Source organism: Phyllostomus hastatus, unplaced genomic scaffold (assembly GCF_019186645.2).
Source record: "Phyllostomus hastatus isolate PE091 unplaced genomic scaffold, TTU_PhHast_1.1 phas_contig_16, whole genome shotgun sequence".
NCBI lineage: Eukaryota > Metazoa > Chordata > Mammalia > Chiroptera > Phyllostomidae > Phyllostomus > Phyllostomus hastatus.
The window spans coordinates 3,064,922-3,092,294 of NW_025333643.1; the positions used below are offsets into that span (position 1 = coordinate 3,064,922).

At 33.6% G+C, this 27,373-nt stretch overlaps 1 protein-coding gene across 5 annotated transcripts in view; it reads right to left on the reverse strand.

Moving 5' to 3' along the window:
- The window catches only part of PPARG (peroxisome proliferator activated receptor gamma), a 145,650-nt gene that overhangs the window by 90,318 nt on the left and 27,959 nt on the right, over positions 1-27,373 (reverse strand). For 4 of the 5 annotated variants that reach the window (XM_045832276.1, XM_045832277.1, XM_045832279.1 and 1 more), the window contains exon 2: positions 27,146-27,219. The gene's annotated coding sequence lies outside the window, so the exon portion shown is untranslated. Of the gene's footprint in view, positions 1-7,606; positions 7,676-27,145; positions 27,220-27,373 lie in introns of all 5 variants that reach the window. The other variant, XM_045832278.1, reaches the window with a different exon arrangement.

Genomic DNA, 27,373 nt, shown 5'->3' on the forward strand with positions numbered 1-27,373 from the left:
TATTAAGTTGTCATATGTAAGATATTAATTTTTGTTGATAAGAATTCATAATATTGTAATTTTGAGATCCTACTCCGTTTCAGGCACTGATTTACTTAAATCATCTTAAACTCTCACAACTACTCTTTTAGATGACAAAACAGAGGTTCTGAAGGATAAATTGATATACCCAAACTAAAAATGCTTATAAGTGACAGAGTTGGAATTCAAACGTGGTTCTGTTTGACTCTTTATACCATATTTTCTAAAGACAAGTAGAACCTTACAGCGAAAACCATTACCAGATGATTTTTGAAAGACACTATTTTTTTTCTAGTGTTTGTACCTCCTATCCTCAAAGAAAACATTTTTATTTTCCTTAATGGACAGAATACACTGCAACTTTTATATATGAAAAGTTTTAAAAAACTTTTAATAACATTTTATTATTATAGAAGCAATTCATGTTAATTTTTGAAAATTAAAAAAATATAGACTGGTAAAAATAAAATCATTATATTTCTATACTTAAAAGATTATTAACATTGAACTCAGTTTTTATCTAACTAAATCTTTTTCTGGGCATATGTATGATCCTAAGTATATACATAATATATACATACATGTATATTCATACAGTATTTGGATTGTTTAATAAGAAGGAAATAATGGCACTCACTGGTGGGTAACCTGATTTTTTTTAAAGTTAATAATTTTCATCTTTACATTTTTGTAGACTTGCATTTCAAACAATACCTAGTCCATATTCAAATTTCCCTAGTTGACCCAAAATGTTCTTTGCAGCTGGTTTGTTCCAAACCTGACTCTAACCCAGAATGATGAAATGCATTTGGTTATACAGGGTCCGGCAGAAGTAAAGCCAGCTTGAACATGGTTGGTAGGGTAATAATATGGGTGTAATAATTTATAGTTTTAATTTGAACATTTCACCTAAAATGTCATATGGTGTGCTTGAGCATGATATCATTATGCTATAGAATTACATGCTTATGATTTTGTAATTTTAAAAAGGGGGCATTATTTGTGCTGGACCCCTGTATATCCCTTAAGTCTTTTTAAATCTAGCACAGCCATCATCCCACAACCCTGGCCTCCCTTAATTTTAAGGCCACTGACTAATTAAAGAGATTAGGCCAGTTATGTAGAGTGTCTCACCCTCTGGATTTGCTCAGTTGTTTTCTTGTGGCATCATTTAGCTTGCTCTTTTATCCCTGTTTCCTATAAACTGCATATTATATCTAAGGATTTATTAATTGAAGTTAAACATATGTTTCCAGGAACCCTTGTTTTGTTTTTATTTACTTTTTAATTGAATTTATAGGGATGATATTGATTAATAAAATTATATAAGTTTCAGGTGATACATCACCTGCAAATTGTACTGTGTGTTCACCATCCCAAGTCAAGTCTTCTTCCATCATCATTTACCCTCCATACCCTCTTCTATCTCCCTCCAGCTGTCTTTCACTCTGGTAATCACCATACCATTTTCTGTGCCTATGAGTTTGTTTGTTTTTTGCTTAATCCCTTCAACTTTTTCACTCAGCCTGCAACCACCTTCCCCTATGACAGCTGTCAGTCTTTTCTCTATCTATGAGCCTGTCTCTATTTTGTTTGTTAAATGATTTTGACTTGAATGCAACATAGGTGATGTTCTATATTTCCTATTCCATAATATAAGAGACATGGTATGTGACTGACTATTAGTGATGCTAAGATCAATCACTAATTTACAATATGGTAGTCGGATCTCTCCACTGCAGGGTTATTTTTTTCTTCTTGCAACTAAAAAGTAATCTGTGTCTTGTTACTTTGGCATTATAAAGATGTTTAATTTCACCAATCATTCACCTAATAGTTTTTTTTTAAAAATTTATTATTTCTTGAGTGGGGATCAAACCCACAAACCTTGGTGTACTGGGAAGATGCTCTAACTGAGCTACCCAGCCAGGGCTTCACTTAGAGGTTTTAGCACACTTAATAATCTTCTGAACTAATACTTTGAATTTATGAAATAAAGTTTTCTAATTCTACCACTCTTTCAACCATTATTAGCTGGCATTTTTCTATGAAGTAGGGCTTTCCTTTGGGAACTAAAGCTATGTGAATACCCTGAAATATAGTTCCTAGTGAGAATGAAGAATAAATGTTTAAGTTTTTCTCTGTTATCAAAAAGGTAGATATCTTCAATACCAAACTTTCTTGGTTAATTATACCTGCTTCTTTTATCTATTGAAATACTTACATACCTAACTTTCTTCTTTTCAATTATTATTAGAGAATTTTATTCAATTTCACTTCCCTCTGTTATCTTTGGTCCTATGACAGTTCAAACCAGGCCATCTATCCCTGGTTCTTCAGGTTTCTAATCCCTTTTCTTTTTATTGCACATACAAAGCCACTTGTCGACTCCTAATAATGTAACTAATGCTTACCTAACAATTTCTATTAACAGCGATTTTCAGTTTTTAGAAGTAGTTATTCCTAAAGTAGATGGGATAAGTAGAATACAAACTTAACTGGTTCTTCCAAAGTTATGTGTGTGGCAGCATAGCTTTAGGAGGAGAGTCTAAGATTCCTGACAGGCTTATAGACTAATTAAACCACATTCCAACCACCTAGTTTCTTTACGGTCCAGAGGTGCTTTTCTTTAGGTATACTAAGCTCTACAAAGTAAGATGTTATGTTTTTATATTTATAAATATGAGCTCCATTTAAATAAAGTTTTTACTTTAAACGGAAGCATCTTATTGAACACAAAGGGAAGATAGGAAAACTAAAAACATGAAGAGAGAGAAGAAATAACTTTTTCAGTTCAAAAATATGTACCCCCCAATAAAAATAAAAATAAAAATAAAGTGGAGTCTTAAGTAAGTCTCCTTTCTACTTACGTTTTTATTTATCTATTGCACACAGTCTGATAACAGCTCAAAATGCCTAAAGTCATTCTGGGCAAGTTGACAAGTATCCTACACATTGAAATGAGAAGTGGGAAGAAGGCCAGATTGCCTAATTGTTACTTGGGAATCTGAGGAGGTGGACAAGCCAAAATCTTTATGGGGATCCAAAGAGTACAACTTCTTCCTTAGGCAGCAGGAGAAAACAATGAGCCAGATTCTCATTCTGTGTAATTTTATAGGATTCCATTGTTTCTTTCATGTACTGCCTGAAGGGGAAGTGTATTGTTATCTGTGGGAGAGCTTCCATAATAGAGTCACAGAGGATGAGAACATAGCCTCTGGGAGATTAATGAATGATATGGCATTCAGTCTAGTATGGAACTTTCAGATAAACATTTTGGGAACCCTGTACCTAAAAGACCTATGCATTAAGGTCAGAAAGTTTTAGTGCCCAAGAGGTTATGAGACAAGCAATATCCCAAATTGATTAATTGGAGTGAGCATTGTGAAAGGGTATGATATTCACAGAAATGTGAAGATGAAACTGTCACATGAAGTCTTAAAGAACATTTAACTTAACCCCCTCTTCATTACAGATGGGAAATCAAGGCAGAAAGAAGTTAAGTGACTCGCCCAAGCCCTTGCCCAAGATAATATAGAGTTAATGACAAAGTCAAAGCTAGGCTCTCTCTAGTTCCAGGAAAATAGTACTTTTTCAACTGGGTCTCATTATGCGGGAGGAATATCTATAGATATGTATTCTTAGGAAGTCCTAGAAAAAGCTTAGTAAAAAACTTTTTACAACTTTATTGACGTATATTTACATATTGTAAAATTCATTTCAAGTACACAATTCAATGAATTTTAGTAAATTTACTGAGTTTTGCAACTATAAGTATAAATCAGTTTTAGAACATTTTCATCACTCAATAATACCTCTCATGCTGATTTACAACAATTTCAGTTCCCCACCCCCACCCCCAATCCCAGGAAGCCATTTATTTGCTTTTACTGGACATTTTGTATAAACGAAATCATACAATATATGGTTTCTTGTATCTGGACTTTCTTTACTTGGCATGTATCAGTAAATTCCTTTTCATTGCTATATAATCTAGGCTAAGCTATGTATGACTATATCATAGTTTGTCTATACATTCAATAGATGGACATTTAAATTACAATTTTTGGTAAAAAGTTTTAAATTCTATGTTTTCAATTTCTTTCATTTTGATGATATAAAAATTGCAAAATTTTATATATTAGACTACCTGGATAGCTAGATGATTTTGTAACTGAACACTAACAGGCACGTTCAGTGTCATAGTTTGTATTCATGGTTTTGTTGGTGCCCAATATCACTACTGTAGTTGCTCTGGATTAATGATAGGAGGACAAAGGCAGACTTTTAATATGTAAATGATTAATGTGAATTAGGAAAAAGCCAAATGAGATCATATCTCAAAGCCAATGAGTCCTGCTACAGGAAGGACTATTTCACAGAGGAGTTCAACAAGAGAAAAGTCAAGGGAGAATTTAATCATATGTATGGCATTGAGTAGAACAGGGTGCAGAACTTCAAAAAGGGTATAACTTGTGTTACAGTGGTTATTTTTATTTTGAATTGTTTATTTGAATGTTAAGGGCTTTGCCACTTGTTATTTAATTTGTTTTGGTTGTATATAAGAGCTATAAGCATAAAAAGCTTATAGCTAGTTTTGTGCATATTTAAGTTACATTGCAATAAAAATTATGTGAACACTGAGAATCATAAGAAGTTTTTTCCTTAAAAGAAGTCTGGGATTTATTCAAGTAATATTAATATCTAGTTATATAAAACAACAGAACTAGATTTATAAATGTTCATTTTATAAATAAAGAAAAAAGTGGTGACATGACTTGTGCAAAATTATACAATCAGCTAGTGATAGAGCTGGGTCTAAAACACAGGCCCTTCACTGACATGGTTACAAAACATTTATTCCAAGTTATAGATTGCTAATCTCACTGAAACTTTGGTCAGTTTACAAATAAGACATTTCTACCAAAGACTGAATAATGATTACAATCCAAACCTTTAATTTAAGATCTAAGTTCTGGTATTCACTTAGTTGGTATGGGAAAGAAGGAAAAGACGTCTTTAGCTAAACTCAAGAGTCAAGAGGCAGAATTGTGTAAGTAGAAAGAAGTGGCAGACCAGGGTTCAATCTTCAGTTCTGCCACTAAGCCATTTATGAACTGAAGCAAGTCATAATGGTCTTAATTCCCCATTTTTAAAGTGGAGATAAGGTAAGAGGAGTAGATGACTTCTAACATTTTTTTCTTAGCTCTTCTTTTCAATAAATTTTAAATGTTAAGGACTCATCTATCACAAACTGTTGTCCCTAATCAGAATCACGTCTAACCTCTGCATTGGTTAATAATATTATTGCTATAATCTGCCCACATGCTCACCCACTCACCTACCTTATTGTTCATTATTTCTTAACATGTAACTTAAGTTCTATTCAAAAGGATATATCTACTCACTTCTGTGTATCTGTGGTATATAGCAGGAGCTCAATAAATGTTGAGTAGATGTATTACTGTGTAAATGAACATGTATAATCCTATTTTCTGTCATCCACCAAGACTTGTTTCTGGCTTCCTGATCTTATTTATGCTGTACCACTTCATGATATGTTTTTCTTCATTAGTGAAAATTAAATGGTCTTTGAATGCCAATTCAATAGTTTTTACCCCAATATCTCATTGTACATTTACACCTAAGTTGTTTCTAACATATTTGTTTCATTTCTCCAGATATACTGTTAAGTCTTTTGAAAACAGGAGGGGCATGCCTTTTACTTCATTTATTTATTCTTCTTAGTACAGCCTTAGGTATTCAAGACTTGATCTACGGTCAATTCTAAATAGGTAGTATACTGTCTTTTCAAATGCCTTCAGGAAAGTACCCTACCCCAAACTTAAATGTCCACAAGAAGCTCAGCCCCCTTGTTTTATTTCCAGAAGAGGTTTTAAGAAAGGTGGTTATCATCCTTTGCATATGCCCCTACAAAAACTTAAAGACCATTATTCAAATACAATATTCCTCTTCCTTTTGTTTCCAGTTGAAGAATTGGTTTCTCACAATTAGTTCTTTAGACCTGACTCCATTTTTCTGTACTTCAAAGTTCTAACATTATTACTCCCTTGAGTTGTACATAGAGTCTTAGACCATGAAGGAGTACAGCATTCTCATCAAGGCTCTACTACTTACTAATGTCTTTGGGTAAGTCACTGCATTTTTGGGCTTCTGTTTTCCCATATGTAAAATGGGAAATAATATCTGTTCTGCCTTACAGAGATATTATTTACATAGTAAATATGTTACTATATAAAAGAACTTTACATAATTTAAAGTTCCATGAAAATATAAAATATTATTTTCTAATTGCTACCAAAACATTAAAAGCATTTTCTTTAAAATTATAATGTAAGAACATCATTAAATAAACATTCAAAACTATATATGTGTAAAAACATTGATGGGAACTGTGCTATAGTGGTAATATTTAGTACTTTTATTCTGGTTTTTTAATTTAGTTATTATTTATTTATTTTTGGAGAAGGGAAGGGAGGGAGAGAGGGAAATATCAATGTGTGGGTTGCCTCTTGTGCACCCCTACTAGGGGACCTGGCCCACAACCCTGCAGGCATGTGTCCCAACTGGGATTCGAACCAGCAACCCTTTGGTTCGCAGGCTGGCACTCAATCCACTGAGCCACACTAGCCAGGGCACATAAGTTATTTTTGGATGATGAGATCATGGTGATTATTTTCTGTGGTTTTTTTCTGAATCTTTTTCCAATAGTAGCTATTACTTTTAGATTCTAAAGTTACTTTAAATTAAATAAAGATACTGCAAAAATTGAGTATTAAAAATAGCAGTTATATAATCTGGAGGTTTCTTTAAAAGAGCATCTCAAAATCAAATTCCTAACAACAAACCCTTTATATCAATTTGAAACTACAAGTGAATGGGTTAAGCTACCTTGAAAAGAAATAAACAGTAATTTCTATTACTCCCAGTTTGTAGTATGATAGGCCCATTAATCTGATGGATCTGGATTAGGCTGGACTGATGACAGTCCCTACCATCTATGTCCATAGTCATAAAGAAGACTAAGATATGAGACACACAAAATGAAGGTGAAAAAAATTAGAAATAAACTTAGAGCAAATAAAGATCTTAATCTAAAGATAAGATTAAAATTTCTGAGTTGATTATTAAGGTAAATTGCAGAGATGTTTAGCTAAGCTTTTCAAAGAAGAGGAAAGTTATCAAGAACTATTATCTTCCATCTTTTTTTTCTCTGAAGTGTTTCTACTAGATATCAGCATCTTTTGTCCTCAGAGAGAATCAAGATATGAAAGACTCACAACATGGAAAACCTCAGACAGGAAGCTTAATGTTAGTATTGCATGAAAGAGACCACAAACTCTTGACCTGGTTATTGTCCTCTGCCTATCCCCACTCCCTAAGAGCAACCAGCATTATTCTGGTGGATCTTGTGATATTCAGAATATATTCACAAATCAATTTCCACTTCAGCTTTTATCTTAATTTAGTGAGAATTCTGATCAGTAGTCTTTTGGTTTCACCATGTCTCATCCTAAATATCATTTTCCCTCTTTAGTATGTTCTCATCATTCCCACTCCTTACCTCTCCTGATTAGTGTCTCTGAGGGATCAAATGAGATGACCACACACTTTCCTACCTAAATTGGGACACCTGTACGAGTCAAAGAGGCAATATTAAAAATTACACTCAGACAACTGGCAAAAATTGAGACTGTAACAGGCAACCAGGACATATAATTAAGCAAATTGAGGAGATTTAAAATTAAGCAAAGTGAGGAGATTTAAGAGAGGAATGATGTGTCATGTTTTGGTTCCTGGCAAGTAGAAGCTAGGTCAGTGCTGCCATATTTTTTTTTCATATTGTCTTCAACTTGTAATCTTCAACTTGTTAGCTCATGAATGTAGGAATCATATTACTACTTGTATTGGAAATCTATAATTAAATGTGATGTATTAAATTTTCTTTGCTTTTCTTCTTTTTTTTTAATGTTAAAGGTTCACACAGGGCAGTTGTTTTGCAAAGGAGGGTGAGAATTGCAAAGGTTTTGCCCCAGGCTGTGTTGCATTAAGAATTATTACATCTGCCCTGGCTGGTGTGGCTCAGTGGGTTGAGTGCCAGCCTGCAAACAGAAAGGTTGCCGGTTCAATTCCCTGTCAGGGCACATGCCTGGCTTGTGGGCCAGATCCCTAGTTGGGGGCATGCAAGAGGCAACTGATCAATGTTTCTCACATACTTCATTGTTTTTCAGGCACATTGATATCTCTCTTCTTTTCTTTCTTCCTCCCTTCCCCTTTCTAAAAAAATAAATAAAATCTTAAAGAATTATTGCATCTGGCCACTTTCCAAGCAACCAGGTGTGAAGCAAGGGATTACAACTCTCATTTTAATATCTTTCAACATAAAAAACAATAACAATAGTCAATATGTTTATTTCAAGGCTTCCAAGAGGTAAGAGACATTAGCCACATAGAAACCACACTCTAGAAAAGCTAAAGAAAGAAATGAGCCTATTAAAATAATGTTTACAGTGATCTAAAAAGCTTATTTTAATGAAGGCTATAAAATAAAGATTGATTTGATGGTTGCAAATAACCAAAGCACCCAAAGTAGCAAACACCAGAATAATTCAATTCAGTAAGGGCTTTGATGATACCAGTCCTAATATATTCTTTGGAGAGCACACAGAACTCTAATATAGACTAAAAAAACATCTCAATATCAAATTCCTAACAACAAACCCTTTATATCAATCTGAAACTACAAGTGAATAGATTAAGCTACCTTGAAAAGAAATAAACAGTAATTTCTATCATTCCCAGTTTTGTAGTATGATAGGCCCATTAATCTGATGGATCTGGATTAGGCTGGTCTGATGGCAGTCCCTACCATCTATGTCTATAGTCATAAAGAAGACTAAGATATGAGACACACAAAATGAAGGTGAAAAAAATTGGAAATAAACTTAGAGCAAATAAGGATCTTAAACTGTAAAGAGCTATATGGTAGGGTGACAGAGATGAAAGTAGATTAAATGAACAGTTGGGACAGAAGGATCTGTTGGAAGAATTCAGGATAGGGCAACTTTTATCACAAAATGTAAAATAAACAGTAACCTTGTACAGTATTTTAAAGTGACTTGACTTTGGGTGGTGAATACACAATGCAATTTTATTAACCAATGTCATCCCGATAAATTTAATAAAATTAAAAAATAAAGTTTATAGCCCTGGCTGGCATAGCTCAGTGGATTGAGCTCGGGCTGCGAACCAAAGTGTCGCAGGTTCGATTCCCAGTCAGGGTACTTGCCTGGGTTGCAGGCCATGACCCCCAGCAGCCGGACATTGATGTTTCTCTCTCTCTCTTTCTCCCTCCCTTCCCTCTCTAAAAATAAATAAATAAAAAGAAATCTTAAAAAAAAGGAACAAGATTATTGTTTTAAAAAATAAAGTTTATGAAGTATTTATATTAATATTGTTTATTTAATATTGAGAGGGAGAAATTATTTCCATTTTATTGAAAACTGAGTCTCAGGGAAACTATGTGACATGACCAAGATCATTTGAACAGGAAATAAAATCTGAACTTAAAGACATAACACAAACCAACAAACATGCTGAGAGAACCCAGTCAAAAAACTCTGCTGCCACAAGACACTGTGGGAAACACAGAGAAGTGTAAGACTCCCCTTAAGGAATCTGTATCTGGTTGGAAAACAACATGCAAAGAGGTGAAAAGTAATGACTCATGATTTGAATAAGAATTCCAGCCAACCTATAAGACATGTCACAAGATAGCACCTGGTTAATTGCCAAATACATGAAAAATGACTAAGTTTCAAATGACTCTGAAAAGCATGTCAAAATGTGATAATATGAAAACAGCTCCATGCAGGATACAGGATTTCAGCTAGGGTTTATATAATGAGCAAGACATAGAGACTACAAGAGCATGGCCTCAGGAAAGACTGACTGTGTATCTATATCACTTTCATATCTATATCACAGAACTTCAATAACTATTATTGTATGAATGAAGACCGCTGTCTGGTTGATTGATGAACTGATAATCGATGGACTGAAAGAACACATGGAGAGGAAGTATGGAGCATTTGAGCAAGGGGAATGGGCATAAGTATGTCTGGGGGATGGTAAGTATAAACAAGTTATTGTGCTTTAGTAAGTGACTTATCCAAGATTAGTTATATAGCTACAGAAGTGTCAATGTAGGTCTCCTAACTTGCAGTGAGGTACAGAATTTCGTTCTCCTGACTTTCCAGTGAAAATGGAAAAAATATTAGCTTTAAATTTGACATACTTAAGCTAGTATCCCATTATCACCACATACCAGGGGTATACTAAATCCTGATTGTCTTCTATCCAAACTGGAATAATCTGGAGACTGTTAACCTTTGAAGCCTCTTTCCACTCTTTTTCTCCATTTAAATCAGTAAGTAAACTATGCTTTTTCCCACCTCAGAGCTTCCACACTTTATTTCCTCTGTCTGTAACATTGTTCTTCTCATAGCTCCCTTAAACTAACTCCTGTTCTCTTAGATTGTCATCATAAAAATCACACTCCCCCTAACCCCCCGACTAGGTTAAATCACCCTGCTGATCACTATGTACAACTTAAATTAGCCTCCCCCACCACAGTACTCATCTTAGTTATTACTTGTTCATTACTGCTTTCCCCCTACATTATAAACTCAATGAAGACATAATCCCTGCAAGTATGCCCACACTAGCACAAAGAACATTAAATAAAGCCTTAGAAGACTTGAGTTTTAGTGTTGGTCGATTTTATTGATTTGCTGTGTTATTTGGCAAGTTACTTAAATTCTCTAGGCTTCTTTTGTAAAAGAAGAGGAGTTGAATTTGACCAGAGTTTCTTAAACTTCACTAATGTATAGATCTCTTTTAAAGAAAAAAAATCTTAAAGACCTGCCAAGGTTATGTCCCTCAGACTCCTCAGTGATCCTGTAACCCTAGGTTGAGAAAACCAATATAAGAAACCACTAAAATGTCCTTGCATTGTGAAATTTGGGCTTTATCGTGATCTTTTAGATTACTATTAATATAAAACACATTATTTTTAAATTCTAGAACTCTCAGAACCTAACAGTATATTTGTGGATCCCCTAAGAATTTGTGGATCCCAGTTTGAGAAACAGATGGTCTCTTCCAGGTCTAAAGTTCCATCATCCTAAGAAGATGGATATTTATTTTCCAGAATACCTCTAATGACTCATAATGATTCATATCATAATGAATCATGGGCTCATTAAACTGAGATTTGGGAGAGAATACAAGGAATTCCATAGCATCAAGACACCCAGAAAAATGATTTCATATGAAGAGAGATATTCTCTGGTACTGATTTTAGCAACAAGATGAAAAGCATTTGACCTTACGTCAATGTATACGGTAATGAAATGCTCACAGAAAGCATTCCTTGTATGTGAGAAGTATGTGAGAACAGGAATTAAAAAGTGAGAGAGGAATAATAAAAAGGCAAAAAGCAAACAGCTCAATTAAAAATGGTCAAAAGACTTGAACAGACATTTCTCCAAGGACATAGAGATGTTCAGTAAGCCCATGAAAAGAAGCTCAACATCATGAGTTATTAGAAAAATCAAATCAAAACCACAATGAGACACCACTTCACACCTACTAGGATGGCTATACCATGATCCCACTTACATGAAGTAACTGGAATAGGCAAATTCATAGACACAGAAAGTAGTACAGAGATAACCACAGGGTAGGTGATCAGGAGTTGGTTAACGGGCACAGAGTTCTTGTTTGGGGTGATGAAAGGGTTTTGGATATAGATAGCGCTGATGGTTGCACAGCATTTTGAATGTAATTAATGTCACTGAATGCTTAAAAATAGTTAAGATGGCAAATTTTATGTTGCATATATTTTCCCACAATAAAAAAATTAGAGAAGATATAGTTTGGGGCATCTAAATTGCTAACCTGTTAATAACCTAATAAAGATATAAAATATATAATACATTGTTTTAATAGGCAAACCTGTTCTACAATAAGAAATCTCAAGAATTAACAGTAATAAGTCATTGACTAAACACCTATTCTGTTTATTTTGGAATTATGGAGGTCCCTATAACTGGTTCATACCTATCAAGCAGTACAACTCTAATTCCATGGCTCAAGTTAATTATTAATCATCCTTAGTGATTAATGTTAAAGGCCTAAACGATCAATGAAAACAGTTGAGCTACAAATCTAAATATTCTGATTTCTTCTTATTACTTTTTATCCACTTCTAGTGGAGGGAATAAGAAGTGATTAAATGACTATCAGACTCAAGGACAGAAAAGTCAGAGCACAGTGGTTCTACAGAGTAGATTCTAAAAGCAGAACTTAATACTATTTCTTTCCATTTTTACCTTACAGTACATAGGCTTTGCAAGGGAGACAGAGCTTTGCCAATGTCATTTAGATACCAAAGATTTGTTTTTATTTGTTTAATTTGTTTGCATTGTTTCTCAACTTGATGAGTGATTCTAACAGAAACAAATGCCATTTGTTTCTGAGGCTGAGAAACCTTGGAATTTTAACACCTCTTTTGTGACATGAATATTTGTTTCAAAGGACTTTGCCAAATGTAACTTAAGTGTACTGTGGAACAATGATTCCCTCCTATATACCTCTTCAGACTTTGGGTTTCGGCCCTTTCTCAACAGGGCCAAAAAAAGCATTTATGCCAACAGTCACCTTACATTCTCTGCTGTGGTCTTCATTGGCTTTTGATTTGGGCTCCTGACTCTCTTTAAAAAACACTGCCAGGTTAAGTCAAAAGAAACAATGTCTTTAGTTTTTCTGAGGCCACTTGGAATTAAACCCCTGACTGGAGAAATGTGACATCTATTCATAATAAATATTCTGTTCTTCAGGCTTCTCTTTATTGGACTTCTTACCAAATGCCCAGAGGCCAGGCTTTCAAATTATCTGAATATAAACAAAATGCTTGTTTCCTGACTAAGACCTCATTTGCCAAGATTCTACTCAGACTACTGATTTATAGGTGGTTCTAACTTTCTAAGTGCAGAAGGATTGTAACAGAGTTGTGACACCGCCTATGGTCAGGCAAACAGAACAGCTAAAATAAAATCAACAGCAACCTAAAGAGGAAGAGGCAAATTGGATTAAAACATCCAGCTTCCTTCTCTTTCACCATTCAATCCTTCTCACCCTACGTCTTGTATTTTAAATTATAAGATAATCTCTTTGACATAACTAGTATAGGTGGGACAAAAGTAAGTTTACAGTTGTAAGTACGTGAAACAGTTTATTTTTATATTTTTATTTATTATTGTATTATTTTCCATATGAACAACCATAAACCAACTTTTGCCCTACCCTGTTTGTGTATCATAGTAAATTAGTCACTCTTTTAAAATAGTTCTGTGAGAATGTATAGTCTCAAAAAATTGACAACTACTTAAAATTGAACAAACTTTTAAGGGAGAAATTTTTAAAAATCAATCACCTTCCTTCCAGTTCATATTTTCACAGAATGGCTGACTTGCATCTAACTTGACTCAAAATCCAGGATAACTGTGCAGCTTCCACCGAACATTCAACTTTTGGATCTTGATTGTCCCACCTAATATTTTACTTTCTACTCAGCAATCAAACAGCCACATTAAAATCTGCATTCCCATGTATCCTATGTAAACAAATACTCAGGGAAAGGGTCTGGCCAACGGCCACATGCAAGGTTGAAGCTTGGTAATGAAAAAGAACAAAGACATTGTCCTGATGGCCAGATCACTGAAGATAAAGGCAGCTAACAGTAAAATGTCAACTTGGGCTCTAAATTCTCATCAGAAAGACAGTGAACCCCCAAATAGCAAGAGTAAAATTGGTAATATTCTGGAAAGTAGTTTAGAGTATACAAAAACATGTATTTGGAAAAATATCCCTGCAGTTAATTTTCCCATTTAAGAACACTAACCAGAGATGTCTCTGTTGATTTTGTTACAGCTGTAACTTTTCCACTGTATGAAGCATTAAAGTTACAAATTGGCTTGCTGTTTGAATGGTCTGGAAAAAGTATATTCTGTATCACTGGACTGCTGTAAATTTAAATCTATTTCCTCTAGTTCTCAGCTCATTTTGGCAGAATACTTCTAACTAAAAGTGTAATAAACTATACTGTCATTCTGCAGGGTTTTTACAACTCCATCTACCACATTAGGGGGGTGCGGGGGAGGTAGCAAGAACCCATAAGGAAGTAAATGGTATTATGGTGACATTTTGTAACCTTTAGCTAGCCCAGAGACAACTGAAATCATGTGTTTAAGATGGGAAGTGTTACTAAATTTGGAATGACTTCTTGTGGCTTTTTTTCTTACACCAGTATCACTAAAGTTGTTCATAAATAGTTTTCTGGCATTTTTTTCTAAATTGTTTTTCCTCTAAAATATAAAACACAATTTTTTTTTGTAAAGGAAATATTCTTGGTAATATTAGAATTAACAATAGATGGGAAATCAGAGTACTATAATTAATTTTTAAGATACCACAAAAGATATTTTTGAAAAATCCTAAGGTTACCATTAAATGTCCATTAATTTCCCAAGTTCAGTTCCCTTTTTATAAAAATAATCAACATTGTAACCACTTAAAAAACAATTAAGATGATTTAAAAAAAAACAAGGCACTATATGAAAAATGACTAACAACACAATTGACATGTCCCCGAATTACCATGGAAAAGACTGAGGGGAGAGATCAGAGAAGAATGGGAAGACTGCTGTTTGAAGCCTCATTATTAGTGAAATTCTACTTTGCAATTCAACTTTCATTCATTTAATATTTATTGAGCAGTTACTATGTATTAGGCATTATGCTAGATGCCGAGGACACATCAGAGAATGGGATATAGACCTTGCTTTCAAGAAAGTTCACAGTTAGTAATCCTTCAGACATTTTACTAGTTTTTAACAAGGGAGGCAAGGGATATATCAAGAAACTTTGCCTTGTAGACTTAAATTCTAAAAACTTCCTTTATGTCTCTAATTTTAGTTATTCCTATAAATTCCATTGATATACAAAGCTGTATGATTGTCATAATCTATGAATGCTTAGAAAATTAAGTATTGGAAGGGTCCTTAAAGATCAATTTGTCTAACCTAACCTAATTCATCTACTGTATGCGAAAACTGAGACTGGAAGAGGGAAAGTGATTTAAGGTCACTTACCTGCCATGTCTTTATTGTTATGAGCTTTCTCCCAAGTAAGATATAACTTTGGAGATATCATTTTAACTAGTGCCTTTACAAATCTATGCTTGACTTTCTTATTTATCTTCCCTCAATCTCTGCTGGGACAGCCATCACATTAACTTCATTACCCTTTCTTCCAAGCTTAGTGGAAGTAGTCTTTCATTAGAGGGTCTGTCTGGTTTTTTAATGCCTAAACTGAGACCTCACCCCTATAATATTTCTCCCTTTGCCACTGACTTGCACTCTTCCCTATTTTATTTGACTCAACCGCTCAAGTAAAACTGTCCTATAAGTTATCAGTGGTTTGTCTACCTCTTCATTAACAAAAGATGGAAAACTATCTAGTACCTTCTAAACTCCCCAAAAGAACCATCCCTACCACTATACTTAAGCTGTAATCTTAAACAGTGATCTCCTTGCAACTGCTAGTAGCCTTACTCGTTTTTCATTCTTCTTGACTTTTCAATGTCATTTTACAACATTTCAGTAAAAAAAAAGTAATCTAGGGAGTCAGAAGGATCTCAGTTTAAATCCAGATTCTACCTCATAGTGGCACTATGATCTTAGGCAAGTTATTTAACCATGCTAAACTTTATTCAGCTGTAAAATAGGGATAATCATAATTCCCACTTTACAGGGTTATTGTGAGGACTAAGTAAGATTATATACATACAGTTATTAATACAATGCCAGTTATACAAGAGGAAAAAGGTGTTGTTTTCCTTTTCCTCTTCTTAAAACTCTTTTCATCTGGCATCAGTGATACTACTTTCTACCCTCTCATCTTCCTTTTTCTTTAATTGAAGTATATTTGACATATAACATTGTATAAATTTAGGGCATACAAGATATTAATTTGATAAACTCATCTAATGTAATATGATTGCCACTGTAACAATAATTAGCCCCTCTATCACGTTACATAAATACCATTTCCACCACATGACCCAGAAATTCCACTTCTGGGTATATAACCAAAGGAAATGAAAACAAGAGATATTTGCACGCCCATGTTTACTGAATCACTATTCTCAATAGCCAAGGTGTGGAAACAACCTAGTTGTCTATCAGTGGATGAATGAAGAAGATATGGTATATACACACACACACACACAATGAAATAGTATTTAGCCATGAGAAAGAAGGAACCCTTCCATGGGTGGCAGCATGGATGAAACTTGAGCACATCATGCTAAGTGAAATAGAGAAAGTGAAACAGAGAAAGTCAAGGACTTTATGATCTCATTTATATGTGGAATCTGAAAAAGCCAAACTTGTGAAAACAGAGAGTACAGTATGGTTATCAGAGATGGGGGGATAGGACAAATGCTGTTTAAGGGTAAATACAAACTTGCAATGGGTAGTAAATAAATCCTGTAGATCTAATGCACAATACAGTAAATACAGGGAACAATATTATATTATAATCATCAAGCCTGCTAAAAGACTAGAACTTAATGATTTCAACCACTAAAAGAAACAACAAAATGTAATGGGGGAAAATTTTTGCAAACTACTTATCAGATAAGGATTTAATATCCTAAAAAAAAAGAACTCATACAATTCAGTAACAACAAAAACCCCAAAACAATCTACTTAAAAAATGGACAGAGGGAACTAAATAGACTTTTTCCCCAAGAAAAAATTCAAATGGCCAACAGGTACATTAAAAATAGCTCAACATCACTAATCATCAGGGAAATGTAAATAAAAATTGCAATGAGATAGCACCTAGTGCCTGTTAGAATGACTATCATCAAGAAGCTGACAGTAACCAGAGAGGAAGGGGGAGAGGGGTAATAGGGGATAATGGGGGGACATCAAGGAAAATGTATGAAGGACAAATGGACAAAGACAAAGGGGTGGGTTCAAGGGTGGGAGGCAGGGATGGGTGAGGTGTGGGGGGGCATGGTGGGTTGAAAATGGAGACAATTGTACTCGAACAACAATAAAAACAAAACAACAAAACAGAACAACAAAAAAAGAAGTGTTGGCAAGGATGTGGGGAAAAGGGAACCCTTGTGTACTGTTGGTGGGAATGTAAATTGGTTCAGCCACTATGAAATAGAATATGGAGGTTCCTCAAAATACTAAAAATAGATCCATCTTCCTCTTTTAAACTTTACCTTTGTATTGTTTCTTAAGATCTCAGCTTCAATACGCCCTTCACTCTACGTTAATGACACCCAAATCAATTACTTCTAGTTCTAACCGCTGAAACGAATTAGTTCAGTCCTATTATCTTCACACCTCTCTGGGATATTTTTACAGATATATTCCACCTTCATTTCAAATTAAACAAGTCTAAAATCAAACTCATCTTTCTTCTCCCAAAACAGAGTCCTTCTTTGATACTTCTTTTAATACCACTATCGCTCTACACATCAACCAAAAGTTAATTTTTTATTCTTTTCATCCTCTTTATTTTTTTATTCAGCCACCAAATCTTATATTATCAAAATATCTCTTTCACTTGTTCCTTCCAAAAAGAGCTACTTTTATCATACCACTTCCCTACCCCCAAATCTTCAAGTTCTCCAGTGCCTCCTAGACAAAGTCCAAGTTCTACACTATAGTCTTTATATCTAAAGTCAGCCATTTTCCTCTCCCTATGTGAATGTCCCACTAATTCTAGAATAAAACATGCCCATCATTATCTTCCCCATGATACTCCTCAGGTTTAAAATTTCCATCTTCTTCCTTCTCATGTACTCATATCCTTCCTTTCAAGGTTCAGCTCAGGTGCAACCATCCATGAAAAAACTACTGACTATTCCAGCTCTGCAGGTGTGTCTTATTCTATGAACTTTTACTACATATTTTTCCTCAGTCACACATTGCCCTGCTCTATTATTTAATTCTTTCATGTGGTGTGTGTATTGTCTTTATCCTTGAGACAACATTGTGATTAAGAATATCTCATACTTCAGCCCTGGCTGGTGTAGCTCAGTGGATTGAGCGCGGGCTGTGAACCAAAGCGTCGCAGGTTCAATTCCCAGTCAGGGTACATGCCTGGGTTGCAGGCCATGACCCCCAGCAGCCGGACATTGATGTTTCTCTCTGTCTCTCTTTCTCCCTCCCTTCCCTCTCTAAAAATAAATCAATAAAATCTTTAAAAAATAACAAAAAATCATATTTGCTCATTAAAAAAGAATATCTCATACTTCTATTTTGTCTACAACACTGCTGGATATATAAAAGTAGCTCAGTAAATACATGTTTAATGAAAAACATATACCAATAGGAACCATAAAAAAAATCTCAGTACAAATAGCTATTCTAGCCCTTTACCTAACTTACAAGCCCTGATTCAAATCCTATAGAGAGTTGAAAAGCCATGATCACTCTGAAAAACTGAGTATTTGCATCTCCAAATTATGTTAAGGAAAAAGTAGTTGATAAGGTACCTATGTGCTTTTATGGATTCATTTACAACATTTGGGAAAAAAGCCCATGCAAAGATTAAATCTACAAAATTGTAAACAACATATTATATCACAGAAATTCTTTTCTTAAAATAATTCAATTTTGTACCATGCTTTGAAGCTCCAGTTGGTAAATTTTAAAATAATATTAAGGCAAGACTACTAATAATGCTATGTTTAATTTGTAGAAATATAGGTATATCTGAATAATTTAATTTCAGTTGCATTATAATTTTATTGCTTATATAATATGTGCTAGAATTTCTGTTAAGTACTAGGGATATCCAAAAGATAGTCTCTGTTCTCAAGCTCACTCCACAAAACTATAAAATCGACAACAATATATGATAATTGGCACATTCCAGTCATGAACCAAATGCTGAGCAGTCTGGTTTGGCTGAACCACAATATTTGTGGTAGCAATTGCAGGCAATAAGACCAAGGGGATAGGTTGAGGCTGACCACAAACAATGTCTCTAGTGCTCCCTGAAAGAGAGGTGAAATGTAAACATAGTGTTTTAGAAAGATAATTGTGTCAACTTGGAGGACAAAATGAAAATGGTGGACTATTGAGTCAGAGAGACAATTTGTAGTAATTTAAGTGAGGAATACAGAAAATTTGAACTGGGAAAAAACATCAATGGAAATAAAAAGGTTGGAAAAACAAATTTATACTAGCGCCAATCAGTAGGTTCATATATAAAAGGGTATCTTCCTCCACTACTTTGGCACCAGGAAGCAGAAGTATACAAAGAATTTATTTTTAGACTCTTACCTGCTATTACTATTACTTTTATTCCAAAATCTGATGGGTAAAAACAATTACTCCACAAATTGAGAACACAAGTGGGCAACATTTTTTAAAACTTTCAAGTATCACAGAGGGTGAAAGTCAAGTCACTCCACCAATTCCAGCCATTATTCATCTCAAGTCAGTTACTCTTTAAAAAGGATGCAAACTTAAAGGAAGTTAGTCTACTTTGTAAGACACAGGGGCATTACGTTTTAAAAGTGTGATTGCTTCTACTTAGCACTTTCACTGGTGAATATGTGGTAAGATATAGATCTATTTTATTTCATTCTTTCCATGTTGGTTCATAAAATAAAATTTAAAAAATGAATTAACATATACAGTGAGACAGCATCATGCTTCTCCTGAACAAAGATATCACAAAGATATTGAATAGTTGCAGAGATTCTTTGAACGTAACCATATCACATAGATAAGCACTGAAGCTAATTATTTCATATTTCTACTGTGAGGCACTATGTTATTGTGGGGTCTGAAACTGAAATAATTAAATGCAGAAATTTATTTAATTTCAACAAATGGCTTATTACAGATTGGATCTCAGTAAGAAGCTACCCAGGTATGTTTCTATAGAGCCTTAAATTACTGAAAACACATAATCACTATTAAGAAAATAAATAGCAATAGGTCAAAAAAGCAAAAAAAAATTCAGCTCTGCTTTAACTGGTAATAAGTAGAATCTAAGCAATAAAGATGTACATTTCTGTAAAGCAATAAATCAATAGATAATAAATAAATATTCAAGATGCTTCTAATAACATATCTTCAAAAAAAGATTAGTATGTGCTAGGAAACAATCAACCCTGATGGCAAAATGTAATACTTGTGTACTCAACATGATGGAACAGGTTCCACTCAAATCTCACCGTCTTAAAGAATGACTTGGATTAGCCAATGAGTGGACCACTGGTAGGATGGACTGGGACTTTTAGTTTGAGTGGGAGAGAATGAGTTTCTTGTCCTGTCTATTTTGACATCATTTGGAAAATATAAAAATTAAAGGCAATGATTATAGTAACCCTTTAAAAATATACAGTAATCCTTTAAAGATATATAAAGATATATAATGTTGTAAAGTTTTTCTAAACCTTTTATATATCTTACTTGATCCTCATAATATATATCTTAACAGATAAGGAAATTGAGGTCCAGAGTTAGGAGAGTGCCAGTTAACAAAAGAGGAGAGACTATAATCCAGGTGTCCTGACTCCCAAAGTAGCACCTTTCTCTCAAATTACATAGTTAGGGTCCTTCCAAAATGTAACTGGAAGTCAGTATTGGTAAAACATTGAGTATTAAACATCTCTGTAGTAAGAAGAAAATTATTTTCATTATTTGTATGTAATTATTATAATACTTCTTGAATAATGCTCCTTATATTTCCAGTGAAAGTAACACAAATATTTTGTAGTTTATGAGTCCTGCAATATTTCTGTGGATTTTCAAAATAGATTGCTAAATAAAATTAGGTCTTGTCAATTGTATTTATACTTCAGTGGTTACTTCTGTACACAAAAGTGCTCTCAATTTTACGACACTATCTGGAAGGAGTTCAACAGCACATTGTTAATACTCTACTCCTACAAAATAATTTTAAAGCTCCATGGGAATTTAGATTTGCACAAGTTATTAGGATATGACCTTTCCCTTAGATTTCTTATTTTAGGATTGACTTAACATGGTATTTCCCCAGTGGGAGCTGTTGTACTTCCTTCGCAGATAAGAAAAATAGCAATCACAAATTATAGTGAGTAAACTTAGGGAAACATATATTTCTGCAATGCTGATGAAACTAAAATCTTAAAATTTATGTATTTAAAGGATCACACTATGTATTCCTTGGGTTTGAGAGGAAAGCCATGTGGCTTGCTAACAAAAGAAAACAAAAGTTATGCCATTATGGTATTTCCCTGAAATTTATTCCTAATTGTTTCTTGTCCCAGCTACTAAGTCTTATGACTTTTAAAGATTATTGAAGAGTTTACGTCACTAAATTTCCTATGTCCTGTCTACTGGGAGTATAAAAGTTTAAAAACATCAAACTTTTAAGAATTCAAGTGACTTTGGATCACAAGATCTGGACTGAAGGACAAGGAATTCATGAGTGTAAAGAAAAAAACTAGAATAACACGAAAGAGATCACAATTGCTTCACTTATGTTCTATAATGGCTTCCAGTTATTCATCTCTTACTACATGATACTGTGGTCAAATTTATGCACATTATTTGTAACATATGAGTTATTGGAAATATCCAAAGAATCAAGGATGCTATAGCTAGGACTACAGAGCATATTATTGGCAGTTTCTTAAAAATGCAAACAAAATTGTGGAAGAGGAGATAATGAAGACATGTATTTTTCCTAACTAGTCTAACTAGGTGCCAAAATCAATAATTTTATATATAAAAATAAATTTTACACAGTGTTAGTTAATGAAAAGATTAAAATTAAGAAATTAGGAAAGATTTAAAAGATTTTCTGTTATGAGAATGAAAGTGTGGGATATAAATGAAAATTAAGTAATCAGCAAATTTTTTTGTATCCTCTCTTATCAGACATAATTGCACATTAGGCTTTATTAAAATTACTACTCTGAGAACACTGCTTTATTTAAATCATTACTCAAGAATCTCAATAACCAAACCTCTCCCCCTATCATGCATTATACAGTTTAACAAAATGTTAACTCATAATTTCAATATCACAGGAGTTTTTCTTTCAGGTTTAATTTTTAGGAATTAATCCTCTATATTTTATAGTTGTAAATAACATTTTAAAGTAAAAACAGTATCCACTGTGATGAGCTTATACATTTTTCCAGAAAATATTATGTAGTTTGGACATGGCTAAGTTTTAAAATATTGTTTTTGAGTCTAAAGAGAATTTAGAAGTCATTTATCACAATCCCTTAATTTTATAAACATTGAGGGTTAGGAATAGCAATGTATTTACTTTCTCAAATACTACAGAGATTTATAAAAATATGTGTGTATATATGTATTCAGAACTGGAAGGCAACTTGTAGAAATTAAAATAGTTTGAATAAGAATGTGAAGGTCATAGATAATTTTTGCTTTAAAGTGATCTTTATTGTTATTATATTGCTTATCTGATATTTAAAAATACAATATACTGTACCATAGTTAAAAACTATAATTTCTATTTCATGTTATTAACAGTAACTTAACCCTCAAATAAAAGTTTAGACTAAAAAAAGACAATGCCCATAATCTTTTCCTATTTATTGTAATATATTTAACCACACAATTTTGAACCTTAACATTTTCTCTTATATCTTTATTCTAAAATTAATATTACTCCCAAATATTGAAATCACAAATTTAAAATACTTAATTTAAATAATTTTTTTAAACCTGATTTGTATACAATGCTCTAGAAGTTTTCCTTTTTTAAATCTGTATTTTCAAAAACAGTCATTTGTTTTTAACAACTAGCAACATGTGGACTTAAAGGCCGTGAGGCACCCATGCAGCACAATCTTTACATTTTATTTAAATTTGTCAGTGTTAGGAAATAAGCTGCAACTTCCTTGCAATTAAGTAGGTGTTTTTCCTAACCCCCCCAAAAAAACACCCCAAACCCCATATTTTTCTGATACCTAAACAATAGGTGGAATTCCTCTCCACCCTCATCTCACTATAACGCACAGAAGAAAGCCATGGCTAAAAAATAAAACATGTAAATGAATAGAAATGATTTGTTTGTTTGTTTGTTTTATTTTTAGAGAGATGGGGAGGGAGGGTGGGAGGAAGGGAGAGAGGGAGAAAGAGAGGGAGAGAAACATCAATGTGTGAGAGAAACAATTACCTCTTGCAATGCCACCAACGGAGCACCTGGCCTGAAATCCAGGCATGTGCCCTGACTGGGAATCGAACCTTTTGGTTTGCAGGCTGATGCTCAATCCACTGAGCCACACCAGCCAGGGCAGAAATTGTTTAAACATATGCTTTGGAAATAAGTTTTTGTTCATTTCGCTACTAATATATCCTTAGAGCAATTTGAAATGTCATAAGAATTAATAATGCAAGAGTATTAATAGAGTTGCTCAAACCCTTTACATAGAAATTTCTCTTTCAGTGACTTAGCTAGAGTAAATGATTAAAGTGAAATATATGCATGAAGATATTCACTATATGTAATGGCATTAGGATAAATAGTAATTGTATAATGATAAAAAATTAAAAATCACCCAAAAGTGGTTTAGTAAATTGTCCACTAAGATGAAAGATTGTATTGCCATTACGAAAAATTTGAAAGCCAGGCAGACTCAAAGGAAGATTTATATGCTCTAATAGTGTAAGAAGCAAAAATGCTACATATACCATAACTGTCAGTAAGTAAAAAATGTAAACATGCTAACAAGAACTGGAAGGAATTATGCAGAAGTAAGAATAGTAGTGATTAAATGTGGTATTTTTATTTCAAAAAATATTTTCACAAGTTTTGGTAATAAAAATGTCTTAAAACAATTTAATGTAAAATGAAACAAATCCAATGGCCAAAATTCAAAAGCAAAAGTCATTTTTCTAGTTCCTAATCTTATTTCTAAATGTATCGCCTACTTGCCTTTAAGGTTTTAAAAATAAATAAACATTATCATGTTCTAATCCCAAAGCCCAGAATTCATACAGAGCAGTATAGCTAAGCAGAGTATTTACAGTGGGCAGGACTAAACTTTGCATGTAAGCACATACAGAAAATGATAAAGATCGTTATGTCCTATTAGTAATTTACAGAATTGTGATTTGCTCCACCCAGTATACCTATAATTGAATTCCTCAGCCATAAAATCATTGGGACCAAACAAGTTCCAATATCTTTTATCTAAATCCTTTTTTCTCCCTTACCATCAGTTAACATATTTCTTATGGGGCTTTTCTTCTTTTTATAGACTCATTTGTCTTAGTTATAAATTAACTCCACACTCAACTCTCCCAACCAGCTCTACTGTTTTCCTGTGTACCAGGTTTTCTTTTTCCTTGCACTATTTATGACATAGGGGCCATTTAAACTGCCAGTTGGAAAATGATGTCTGGAGAATCATCTCTAGATTAAAAAAAAAAAAGATTCCTAAGGATAAGTGCCCACGGGCAGAAATTCGCCTCATACATAGCTGGACACACTAGCAAAGAAGTGAAATGTAAATGCTGAAGACTTCTGTTGTTTCTTTTTTACATTAAAAAAATGTGGTGAGATATACAGAACGTACAAATTTGCCATCTTAGTCATCTGTAAGTGTACAGTTCTGTGGCATTAGTACATTCACAATGTTTTGTGACTATCACTATCCAGCTCCAGAACTATTCATCTTCCCAAACTGAAAGTATAGGCATTAAACACTAACTCCTCATTCCCCTCCACCTCTCTTCCCACCCTGCCCCTGGTAACCACCATTCTACTTTCTGTTATTTCTTGTTTTACCCAAAATCTGTGAAATAGTGTAATTTACTAAATTGGTTGAACACAAAAGAGAGTTACCAACAAAAAAAATTTAGGGAACAATTTGTTATACTTAGCATTTCACTTTTCATGCCCCAACACTTCAATTCAGACCAAATACTCATTTTCAGATGCCAAAGTATATATCTGTCTCTTACTTGTCTTTCAAGAGCCTGGTCTTTTGATTTTAAGTGGCTTTAGCTTTTTCTAAACTTAAACTGATTTTCTACACCAACTTAATGCTGCTATCAATTTCCTTTCAGAATCGAAGTTCCCATAGTACTACTTGTATTCCCTGAATTCCCATATATTTTACCTTAAAAAATGTGATATTCTCTCATATTTACTGTTTAAATATAAGACTACTAATTCTATATCCTTTAAATGTTGTCTTGGGTAATGAAGATTGGTTGACCAAGAGATTATTAATGAGATCTAAATACTTTCACAGTTTTGGTTTGAAAATTTAAATCAGACATGATTGTCACTAAAAGTTTTGCTAAGAGGTAGTTCCCAAGGACACAGAGCCTTGCAGAATTTTCCTGCTTACAGATCTTCCAGAAGACCAGAATTGACTGAAGTATTAAATGGAGATAAAACTTGTGGAGGTAAGGATGTCCGTGTGTATAGAAAGGATTAAGAAAAGTAGCTCAAAAGGGTATCCTCAATGAAAACAATATCCCTGCTTCTCTCTGTTCTATGATTTGCAAACAATCAGAAACTCTATAAATCAGTGAAAATCTAATTTAAGAACAATTATTTAGTGACTCCAATATTACTTTAAGGAACTGTTTATTTTTAAATAATCTGAAGCTTACAGAAAAGTTACAAAGATAGTAGGGAAAGTTTCCATGTACTCTTCACCTAGCTTCCCCTAGTGTTACATTACACATTACGGCTGTAGCACAGTGATCAAACTAATAAATTAACACTGGCACAATACTATAAGCTACTTTAGATTTCACCTTTTTTTTCCCACTAATGTCCTTTCTCATTTTCAGGATCCAATCTAGGATCCCACATTGCATTTGTTGCTATGTCTCCTTATTCTCCTTCAAATCTTTGGTAGTTCCTCCGTGTATTTTTTTTAAATTGCTTTATTGAGGTCTAAGTGATATATGAAACACTGCACATATTTAATGTACAGTTCTTCTGTCTTTCCTTGTCTTTTATGCCCCTGACACTGGTGAAGAATGCTGGTCAGGTATTTTGTAGAATGTCTCTCTTTCTTTATCTAAGGCTAAGGTCTTCTCATGATTCAACTGAGTTTATGAAATTTTGGAAGAATACCAAATGCATGATGTGCCCTTTTCAGGACAATTTATCAGGGGATATGACCTCAATATGTCTTATTACTGCTGATATTAACCTTGAGCACTTGGTTAAGGTAGTGTCTGCCAAGATTCTCCACTATAAAGATACAATTTTCCCCTGTGCAATTAATAAATATGTGGGGGGAGATACTTTGAGGTTATATACATATTCTGCTTTTCCTTACACTTTAACCAATTTTAGTATTTATCTTGCCTGCAGCAATTATTACTATGGTCCTTTAACAGCAATTTTCTACTTCCCTCATTCCTTTTACATTTACTAATTTAAATTCTTCTGTAAGGGGCAGTTCTCTCTCCATTTATTTATTTACTCAGCATTTATTTATATCAGTATGGAATCATGAATATATATTTTATATGGGGGGCTATACTCTAGTACTATAGTTGCCTTCTTTATTGCTCAAATTATTCCAGCTTTGGCCATTGGGAGTCAGAACACAACTATGGGACATTGAAGCTACTTTCGTCTTTATGACCAGGAAGCATGGCTGTATGGCCTACAGGGAACCAAGCAAGATATTTTAATTTTTATCCCCATTTAGTTATAAGTATCAGGAACCTAAAATAATATGCTTGTACTCAAGACTTATTTCTAAGGATATGAGTTATTTCTCAACTTCTAGGTCACTTTCCTATCTTTGTTTTGTCTTAAACAAATATACTACTGTGTTTTCCCTCAACTGACTAGTAAATTATACGGTAGAAAGTATTCTGATAATCAAAATAAAAGCTCTTTATGAAAGTTTACAGTGCAACACTATGAAAAATTTTCATGTTCTTTAAAAAAGATACTTTTTAAAACATTTAGTGTAATAAATTCTGAGTTTACCTACCGTTCAAGGGTGACTCTTGTTTGAGAAAATGGCCTTCTTGTATATCTGTGGTTTAGAATTCACCTTTTTCAAATCTAAACAATAAAAAAGAAGGAAGATTTTTAATATACATATTCAAAATTCTTAGACAACCATCGTTTCCAAAGTGTACAAGCACAAATAAATTTTTTTTTGTTGGATTTCATTCTGAATGTTTGCTTTCCCTGAACTTGGTTTTGTATTTTCTAG